The sequence below is a fragment of the Plecotus auritus genome (genome assembly GCF_963455305.1).
Source record: "Plecotus auritus genome assembly, chromosome: 8".
In the NCBI taxonomy this organism is placed as follows: domain Eukaryota; kingdom Metazoa; phylum Chordata; class Mammalia; order Chiroptera; family Vespertilionidae; genus Plecotus; species Plecotus auritus.
In genome coordinates, this window is record NC_137782.1 from 10,155,935 (window position 1) to 10,166,479 (window position 10,545).

The following is a 10,545-nucleotide window of genomic DNA, read 5'->3' on the forward strand; positions in this document are numbered from 1 at the left end:
GGTCCGACCTGAGACCTGCCCCTTTCTGGGAAGTCTCCTTCTTCAGTGGTTTTCCCGTTTGATCCTGGTCCATGAAGGAACCAAAGGTCCTCAGCAGCATCTCCTCCAGGGAGGCGTTGGGGAATGCTGTCTTCCTTGACGAACTTTGAGAGATACCCTTATATCGTTTACTCCCCGATATCAAAAGGTGGGGGCCAGGGGAGGTGGGGGGAGATGGGAAAAGCCACCTAGGAGTGAGTCCTCGGTCCTCCTCCACACCCGTATGCAGTGTCTCCTCACTGTGTTGGCGCCAAGCGGCCAGCCTGGTGGAGTTCATCCCCCAGGGCTGCTGTTAGCACTGGCCGGGCCCAGCAAAGCTCCCGGTGGATGTGTCACTCTCTCACTCAGATCCTGAGAATCACTGGCTCACCTACAAAGGGACCACAACCCCTCCAGACCTTCCCACCTACCCTGAGTTTCAAGAACACACACATCCTTGAGCCAGAGCTGCTTAACCTCACCTGAGCATTACTCACCGGGGATCTTCTGGGAAGCGCTGATGCTGTACCTGCCCCTTGAGGTCCTGGCACAGTGGGTGCCCCTGGTCCAGGCCAGGCTGCGAGGACAGGAGGAGCCAGGGGAGGGTGTTAACTCTCAAAAGCCAGGCTGGTGGACTAAGCTGCAAACCTGAGGCTTCTTTCAAGCCGCGTTTCATCTGGGTCCACGAACAGTTTGCATTTCCTGAGCAACGTCGAATGTGATGGTGAGCTATCTGACCAGCACATGACTTCAGTCTCCGCATACCCTCCCGGACGGGGCTCGGCACCTGTCACGGGCCTCCGGTGTGATGGCTCATCTGAGGCGTGGGACCCAGATCGTTAAAAACCCTTCACGCTCCCAGTGTGTGAAGCTTCGTCACCAGGAAATCCTCCAGCTGCACAGCAGCCGATTTTCCCTGGGCGTCCGGGAACCTCTTTCCCATTTGACTGGCGCCTGGATTTCCCCCGGGTCCGGCTCTTCCGGGGCCTCTGAGGCTGCCTTTGCTTCTAAACATGTGAAAGAGGAACAAAACGCTCTGTGCTTGCGTAACGTTCTGTGGTGTCCAGGAAAGAGACGCAGAGGGAGGCACCTGCCAGGGAACAGCAGGGGACACTGAGGCCAGGCCAGGGAGCGGGTCCCCTCCACCCGAGCCCTCAGACTTGGGGGCCTCTGGTGTGCTCGCTTTCTTGTTTCTTCTTCATTCCGGAAACAGTATCTGATGGTATCAGATCTGACCCGTCCTGTGAGACAGGGCAGTCCCCGGCCTACAGAGGAGGAGGTTGCCAGAACTGGCAGCAGGAGGCTCTGATGCCAGGACAAGGCCTGGGGTGGCTGAGCGCCGGCCACCTGGTTGGAACAGCTTCCCACCGTGCCAGCCTCTGAGTTCACAGGGAAAGCTCGCCAAACTCGCAGCGTTGATTGCCGAGGGGAAAGCAAAGTCCCCTGGGTGTGAAATACTTCATTCAGAGAAACTACCGGTCCGTTCTAGGTGTTCCCAGTAATCACTCTGGACTCGGCATATCTGTTGTTCTCCAGTTCTGCCCGAGCCCATGCAGGCACTGTTCCCGGGGTTACACACATGTCCTGCTGTCTGCAGGGCAGCCTGGCCCTAGGCAGAGAGAGAGCAGTGAGGGGCTTCTCTTAGGGTGGCCCTGACCCCACATCTCTGCCTCCGCTCCCACCATCCCCGCCACACCCCCCGGAGGCGCCTGTCCTGGTTGGCATCAGTATGAATCCGAGACACGGCATTGTTGAGTTGGGATGCAGGCTGGCGGTGTAGTCAGCTTCCGAAATGAAGCCACATGGGGGAGGAGGGGATGGCTGTGTGGGGGTGTCGAATGCAGGGCATCCAGCAAGAGTGTAGCCTGGGGTCCCCAGGCCATTTAGAAGGGAGAGGGGATGACGAGTGGAGGGAGAAGGGCGAGATAAGATAAAGGTGACCTCCTGCCAGCAGAACAGATCCTGGACTGGAAGATCCAAGAAAGGAAGCAGCGGGCTGGATGAGGTTCTGTCCCCGGCGGGAGTTCTGGTAAGGACAGGCCACGCCTGGGCCCGCCTGCAGCCCTTTCTGCCGGGACAGTTGGATCTGGCCAGACAGAGGGACGGGCCCTGGGGTGGCCGCTGGTCACTGTTCCCTCCCACTGACACTGGTCAGCGGGCCAGCATTCAGCCTGAGGACACAGACCCCAGAAAAAGGACCTCCCTCAGCTGGCCGGGTCCTCCTTCCCTCTCCGTTCTCCCCTGGGGGCTAGGAAGCAGGACGGCAGGACCTTCTTCTGATGCTCATTGAACTCCCTCCTCCCGGGCGGCTGTGTGAGCCCTCGGCAGACGTGAGAAAGGAGCGGGCCGGGTTAGAATAGCACACGACTGGCCAACTGGCACTGCCAGTGGGGCGGCTACGATAAACAAAGAAGTCCAGGTGATGCAATTGGTTGCAACTGTCCGGCATGGGCCGGGGCGACTTTGCATTTTTATTTTTGTTAATCTCCCCTGAGGATAGTTTTCTATTGATTTTTTTAGAAAGAGTGGGAAGGAGGGAGGGAGGGAGGGAGGGAGGGAGAGAGAGAGAAACGTGAGACTGGGAATCAAACCCAACCCGTGTCCCTTTGGTGCGCAGGCTGATGCTCTGACCGCGGAGCCACGCCGGCCGGGGCTGGCTTTGCAGTTTTAGGAGCACACATGTTCGGTTAGTGGAATGGGAGTAGCCAGGGGTCCTCAAACTTTTTAATCAGGGGCCAGTTCACTGTCCCTCAGACCGTTGGAGGGCCAGACTATAGTTTAAAAAAAAAAAGCTATAAATAAATTCCTATGCGCACTGCGGGCCGGGATGAGTCGGCTGCTAAGCAGGACAGGCAGCGGCACCCGGCGGGCCGGATCCATGTCCTCGGCGGGCCGCATGTGGCCCGCGGGCCGTAGTTTGAGGACCCCTGGCAGTAGACACATCAAGCGAAAGCCCTGCTGCGTGCTCTGGGACCCCTGCAGGGTGTGGCTGCAGGTGACTGCCATGCGCTTTGATGTCCCAGTAAAATGTGGTTGTCATCCATCCATGGCCTCGGCCCCCTCAGGTAGCTGTGCCATCGGATGCTGTTGAAGTCAGCTGTTCTAGGAACCCGTAACGGAGACTGCCATAAAAGGAAGCCACTTCTTGGGGTTGTTCTTAAAGGCATGGGTCTTAGCTCCTAGAAATGGCTGCCACAGGCCAGTCTTCTGATTGCAAATGAATAATGTACTGAGGTTTCTGAGAGAACCAACATCATGAACACGGAGCATTTCTTTACAAAGGAAGCTTTGGGTCACTTTATTCGTCACTACACCTGCCTGGACAAGGAGAGAACCTCGGGCTGTCCTAGGACCGGGATGCTGGCTGGGCCACCTACTGGTTTTACCGTAGTTAGCCTGGGAGTAACGCAGGTTGTGCCTCTGACAGATACACCACTCTGGGCGACTTGGGGTTGACTGAAATGTCACTTGGACAAATGCCAAGGATCCAGCATAGTCTTGTTGTCGAACCAAAGATCTTGCCTCGAGCCACCTTTGTTTTCCTTGCCTTTAAAGAAAGAAATCGACCTTACAGGATCCTCTAGAATTGGCCCATCTTTGCATTTGAGATCCTTTAGGTCTTCTCTTAAATATGGTTTTATTGGTTTCAGAGAGAGGAAGGGGAGAGGGAGAGAGAGATAGAAACATCAATGATGAGAGAGAAGCACTAATCGGCTGACTGCATGCCCTGACCGGGAATCAAACCGGTGACCTCTTGGTTCATGGGTTGATACTCAACCACAAGCCACACTGACTGGGTGACCCTTTAGGTCATAAAACATTTCACAGCTACTGTCTTCCTGTATGAAGTCGAGGGCAGATCTTGGATGGGTGAGAAAAACACTGTGTGATTTTGAGAGAAAAAAATACGTTTTTTTGCTCAAAATCACATAACGATTAGCTAGTTGTAGTTGAAATTAGAAACGCCAGTCTTCTATTTTGCATCCTGCTGCCTCTTGGTTTCCTGGCCCTAATTTTCTCCACTCACCCTCCCACCCCACCCTCTGCCCCTGGAAAGTTTGGCCAGAAGCCATCTGTCACACAGAGATGCCTAAATTCCACCATTAGAGCTTCATTTCTTTTGCTTAAGACACGAGTGTGAATTAAAGTGCAAATGCTCCTAGTGTTATATCGTAAATCAGAAGACGCCTTAATCAATAAGCCAAATTAATTTGGAGTCTTTCTATTACGCTTTCGCTAGCGGGCTCAGAGTAGAATACCTCTGTCAAATTCTGGGCCCCAGCATGGTGGTGAAAGTCTTCTCTATTTATGCTTTTTTCAGCTCTTTGTCTTCCAAATTTGGAAGGAGACTTCCGGACCTTCTGAGAAAAAGTCCTGTGTGCTGGGACAGGGCTGTGAGACCATATCTCAAGGCCTGGCCTGGCGCCAGCACTGACAACTCTGTCTGGGGCATAGTTTATGGCCTCTCTGGAATGGGAGTAGTCTTATTTTTCCCTAATATTTAAGCAAGTAAGCATTTACAGAAGCCAAAATAGCAGGGTTAAAATTTCAAACAGCAGTTTTTACCCAAGATGGAGGTTACTGTGCTTCATTAGAAGAAAGGTGTCCCTAAATCAGGGACCAGCAAACTTTTTCTGCAGAGGGCCAGAGCACATCTTGGGTTTTGCAGGGCCTGCGATCTCCGCCGCTACTACGCACTCTGACCACGATGCGTGGGGACTGACATTTAAATGGCATGTGATTCTCACAGGTCCCAAAATATTGTGCTTCTTTCGAGAGGACTTTCACACCGTGTAAAAGTGTGAAACCAGCCATTCTTAGTTCATGTTGTACAAAACAAAGGGCCAGACCCTTGCCGTAGGGTGTCCTTGGCCAGTGGCTGAGCTTTGGGGGTAACGGCTCAGAGGGAAGGATTGGGTGGGGAACTGAGTGAGCAGGAGACCACCAGGCAGGGAGGTGGAGGATGCAGACAGGTCGCAGCCACCTGCAGTGTGGCCACTGCTGTCACGGGGCGTCCCCCAGGCCCGCCCAGAAGGGGGGCTGTTTGTGCAGCCACTGCCTCCGGGGCCCGGCTCGAGCTGTTCAGACCTCACACAGCTGTGGCTGTAACGCTGGCTCCCCGGGCTGGCTGCCAGCTGCACCCACATTCAGCTCCTTTTCCTCTCCCCCAGCCAGCGGTGAGGATCCTGGCCTCACCAGAATGAGGCTGGAAGGTCCGTTGGCTCCACGTTGCTGTTCCATGTAAGGGGTTTTGTTATCGCTTCCTTGTTTTTAAAATATGAGAGCCGTCTGAGGAGGCCGCCGCCCTGTAGAGTGCCACCATGACCTGTCACTGGTGGACAATGGGTGTGAGGTGCTGTGGACCTGAACGCACTTCCTCTTATCTCATTTATTCCTGAGCAGAGCGAATAAGGAGATGTGATTGTGGCCACTTCACAGATGGAAAAACTGAGGCTCAGAGCACTACAATGACTTTCCCAAGGCACAGCAAGGGCGCGGCTTTGCATCCAGGTCTGTCTCCAAAGGCCTGACTCTGAAGCCTTCAGCGCAGCGGGAAGACTCGCGGGGATAGGTGTGCAGAGAAGAAAAGGCCTCTGCAGGGACCAAGCAGGCGGGCACCCACCCAGAGCGAAGCGAGGAGGGGGCTGGGTCAGCCCCCCAGCCGCAGCCTCCCCTCTGTCTCACGTGGGCCCTTAGGCCTGACAGCAGCTCTGGTTCTTCTGCTACTTTGCCCCCGCCCTCCCGGGAGGAGCCGGGCGGGGGGGGGGGGGGGGGAGAGGAAGGAAATGAGCTTCGATCCACTGCCTGCCCCCTTTTCCTCCCAGCAGCTCTGTCCCCAGGGGGGCCCACCAGAGCCCCAAGGCCCTTCTGCATGAATAGCCCTTCTGGGTTTTATCTCTGTTTTTACGTATTTGTCAGTTTCTTGTCTGACAGGCAGACAGCACTCAATAGGTATTTGCATGGATGAGGGAAGGAGTTCATTCTCTTACCTCCAGATGCCCCAGGAACGCCGGGATATGATTCTCCAAGTTTCACTTTGCATGGGGGAACCCACAGGCGTTTTGGGGCTTCCTCACATGGGAGCAGCATACATGAGGGTACAGGGAGCACCTGATGGGCACTTTGCACACATTTGCTTCACTCTCACAACCACGCACAGCCGGCTCCCTCATCAACCCATTTCACAGAACAAGGACCTGAGGCTCAGTGGTGGGACGAGGATTGGACCCAGGTCTCCCCGACTCCGCAGCCTGTCTCCACAGTTCTCACCAGCCCTTTCTGGGCCCTTAGTCATGGCAGTAAAGGAAGCCCCATAACTAACCCTAAAGGCAAAGCTTGAGCCACATGCGAAGGAGTGCTGAGGAAGGAGGGAGCCCAGGGCCCCGGCCGCCCCTCCCGGCCAGCCCCAGCCCAGGCTGCGCTGGGGCCTGGCAGGGCCTGCGTAGGCACGTTCCCTTCGGCGGGCTGCGAGCCTGGGGCTGGGATTCTAGTATTTGTCACTGGGAGCCAAAGTAGGCAGGTGCAGAGACTGACACACAGCTGCCTTCCCGCAGAAGTAGGCGTGGGTACAGGGTGTGACTGGGGCCCAGTATAAGGAACTGACTGAAACCCCACTGCAACTCAATCCTCCATGTGTCCCAACGCCTGGCTTCCTCGTGTCCCCTCAATAATGGGCCTAAAGAAGAAGCCTGGATGTGACGGTGTGGGGGAGGAGCTGCGGGGCAGAGGGGCCCCATCCTGTGCCGGCAGAGACCTCTGTGTTAGGCCTCTGCCCCCAGATGTGAGAACCCCGTCCCTGCCTGGATGACAACATGCAGGGCACCGAGGAGCAGAGTGTGACCACTCCCCACTGTTCATTGCTTCCTTCTCGCAGCCTCCAGCCCACCCAGCTCCTCCTCCTCCTCCTCCTCCCCCCTGGGACACGCTGGCACCTCCGGGCTCACATGCCCACCACCTCCCTGAGCCCAGCGCACAGGAGCCGCAGCCCCAAGACCTGCCTTCTTAGAAGGCGGCAAGGCAACAGGACATCGACGCTGTCTTTCCTGGGATACACGATTTCCTGTTGCACGTATGTTGTAGAGTATTTGAGGTCACAAGCTAGTGAATGGCCCAGGCATCCATCAGGTCTCTGCCATCCCAGCCTGAGGGTTCCCAGCTCTGTGTCGGGGGCAAGGAGGGGCGGCTGGGGGTTGGGAGGCCAGCAGGGGGACCACAGCGCCTGCCCCATCCCACCCCTGCCCCATCCCTTAGCACTGTTTCTAGTACCTCCTATTCCAGAGGTGACTGCAAAGCCAGGCCCAAGACCAAGGAATCATCTGAGAGGGCGACTTCCAGGCAGGTGGCAGGCTGGGTGGGGTGTTCCTGTCTTCACAGAGAGGAAGGCCGAGATGGCAGAACAGGATGGGTCCCCCCAGCTTGCTTCCCCTTGTGCCCTACCTGGTCACGCCTATCGCCCCGCAGGCTGGTCCCGGCCCAGCGGCCCAGCAGCGTCAGCATCACCCAGGGACCTGTTAGCAGTGCCCGTTCTCACGCCCCATCCCGGGCCTCCTGAAGCTGAACCTGTGTTTACACACACACACACACACACACACACACACACACACGCACCCGGGACCCTGCGGCACGGAAACCACACGCCACTCCGCCGTCCACCTGACCAGGCTGCCAGGCTGCTCCAATTGTTTATCTTATTTCATAAATGATATCCGTGCTCGAGGATCGGATTATGTACAATGTAAAACATGCAGAAAAGCAAGATTTAAAAGGATGAGGTGAACGGTACTTCTAAATGCCCAGTTCCCCTCTTCTGGCGCAGTATACACTTCAGGCACCATTCGCGGGTGACGGTGATTTACGTAGTCTTCTGGGCAATTTCAACTTTGCCCCCTCTGTCAGATTTTTAAAGCACCAACTGTTGTTTTACCCGGTGGCCTGGCTGACAATGAGCCCACACCAGGGGGGGGGGCAGGCGCCCTTGGGGCTGTGCCCGCCCCCCCATGTCCACATTAGCGCTACCTCCAGCCCAGGGTTCCTTCTGGGCAAGGTTGTAAAGCCGCTTGCTCTCTCGTGCCAGTCCGTTTATGTACATAAAGACAATAGGCTGCCGATGGCCTTCAGCGGCCCAGCGAGCTGCAGTGAGCCACAGCCCCCCCCCCGCCCCCACCGCACCCCCCCCGCCCCCACCGCACCCCCACCCCCACCGCACCCCCACCCCCCAGCCCTCACGACACCCGGGTGCCCGAGTGCGTCAGCATTCAGCAGTAATGATGTGTGGCTTTCTCTCTCATGTTTGAAGTGAAACATTAAATAGATGGACTATTATTTTCTTGCCTCGACCCCGTGGATCCTTTTCCACACCCTCTGGGGGGGGGGTGCCTCTTAGGAGACCCCCTGCCCCGCACTGAACCCAGCAAACCCTCCCCCCTCTTCCCAGGGAGGCCCCTAAAGAGACGCCATCCGTCGAGGATCTGCCAGCAGCCCTCCAGCCAGCCCATCGGGGAGACGGCGTGGGGTCTCAGGCCGAGCGCGCCCTTCCCTCTGTGCCCAGCCGCCTGCGTTTCGGTCACCGCCCAGGAGGCTGGCTGGCAGGACCCGCCGCTGGACAGCGCCCGGCTGGCACCGCAGCCCTGCCCGCGCGCCCCTCGGCGTCCCAGGGCGCCCTGCAGCGGCAAGGGGCGGCAGGGAGGGCCGCTGCCCCCCAGCTTCCCTGTGGCCTTGCTGAAATCTCATTTCCTGCCACAATTCCGAGAGGCAGGTGTTTCTGTTTTTAAATGTCTGCAGTTGCTATTCTGGTCGTGTGAGCCGCTGGCTGTTTCCAAGGCCGAACTATTTTCCTCCGGTGGAGGCACAGTTGGCAGCTAGGCCGCCCCGATCCGATCCGCTGGGTGGCGGGGCCCTCCCTGCACCAGCGCAGCCCAGCCCAGGGGCCTGGGGACGCCCGGGCAGCTGTGGCCGGGGAGCCGGGGGGCGGGGAGCCTTCTCCCGGGCGGTTTCACAGCCCCCGGGTTTGGGTTGCTTTGCACACGTGCCCCTGGCCCCACGCAGGAGAGCAGAACGGAGCCCGGCTGGGCCCTGCCCCTCAGGGCCACCTCCCAGCGGCCACGGGAGGAGCTGGAGGTGGACTCGGGGCAAGAGAAGCCTCCAGACCCTCCAAGCCAGGACTCTCTCTCTCTCTCTCTCTCACAGCAAATCCTTTATTTACTTCTTTGTTTGTTTATTTGTTAGTCCTCACCCGAGGATATTTTTCTATTGGTTTTTTAGAGAGAGTGGAAGGGAGAGGGAGAGACCGAGAGAAACATCGATGGGTTGGTTGTCTCCTGCACGCACCCTGACCAGGGTGGGGGAACCTACAACCCAGGTACATGCCCTTGACCGGAATCAAACCTGGGACCCTGCAGGCCGACACTCTATCCACTGAGCCAGACCCAGGAGCCCGGCCCCGCTCTGGAGGGCCGTGACCCTCGGCGAGCATCCTAATCTACATTTAAACAAATACCTTGAAAGTTTATTTAAACGTGTTCCACAGCATGTACACTGAGTGGCCAGATTATTATGATCTCTGAACGCATAATAATCTGGACACTGAGTGTGTGTGTGTATGTGTGTGTGTGTGTGTGTGTGTATGTGTGTGTGTATACACATATATATACACACACTAGAGGCCCGGTGCACGAAATTCGTGCACGGGGGAGGGGGGTGTCCCTCAGCCCAGCCTGCACCCTCTCAAATCTGGGACCCCTCAAGGGATGTCCGACTGCCCGTTTAACCCGATCCCAGTGGGATCGGGCTTAAATGGGCAGTCAGACATCCCTATCACAATCCAGGACTGCTAGCTCCCAACTGCTCGCCTGCCTGCCTTCCTGATTGCCCCTAACCACTTCTGCCTGCCAGCCTGGTCACCCCCTAACCACTCCCCTGCCAGCCTGATTGATGCCTAACTGCTCCCCTGCAGCCTGTTTTCCCCTAACTGCCCTCCCCTGCAGGCCTGGTCCCCCCCAACTGTTCTCCCCTGCAGGCCTGGTCGCCCCCAACTTCCCTCCTCTGCCGGCTTGGTCACTCCTAACTGCCCTCCCCTGCAGGCTTGATCGCCCCCAACTGCCCTCCCTTGCAGGCCTGGTCCCTCCCAACTGCCCTCCCCTGCTGGACATCTTGTGGTGGCCGTCTTGTGTCCACATGGGGGCAGGATCTTTGACCACATGGGGGCAGCCATCTTGTGTGTTGGAGTGATGGTCAATCTGCATATTACTCTTTTATTAGATAGGATAGAGGCCTGGTACATGGGTGGGGGCCAGCTGGTTTGCCCTGAAGGGTGTCCTGGATCAGGGTGGGGGTTCCCTTGGGGCGTGGGGCGGCCTGGGCGAGGGGCCTGTGGTGGTTTGCAGGCCAGCCACACCCCCCGGCGACCCAAGCGGAGGCCCTGGGATCTGGGGTTTATTTATCTTCTACAATTGAAACTTTGTAGCCTGGAGCGGAGCCAAGCCTTCTGCTTGCTCCGTGGCGGCAGCCATTTTTGGGGGGATTTATGTA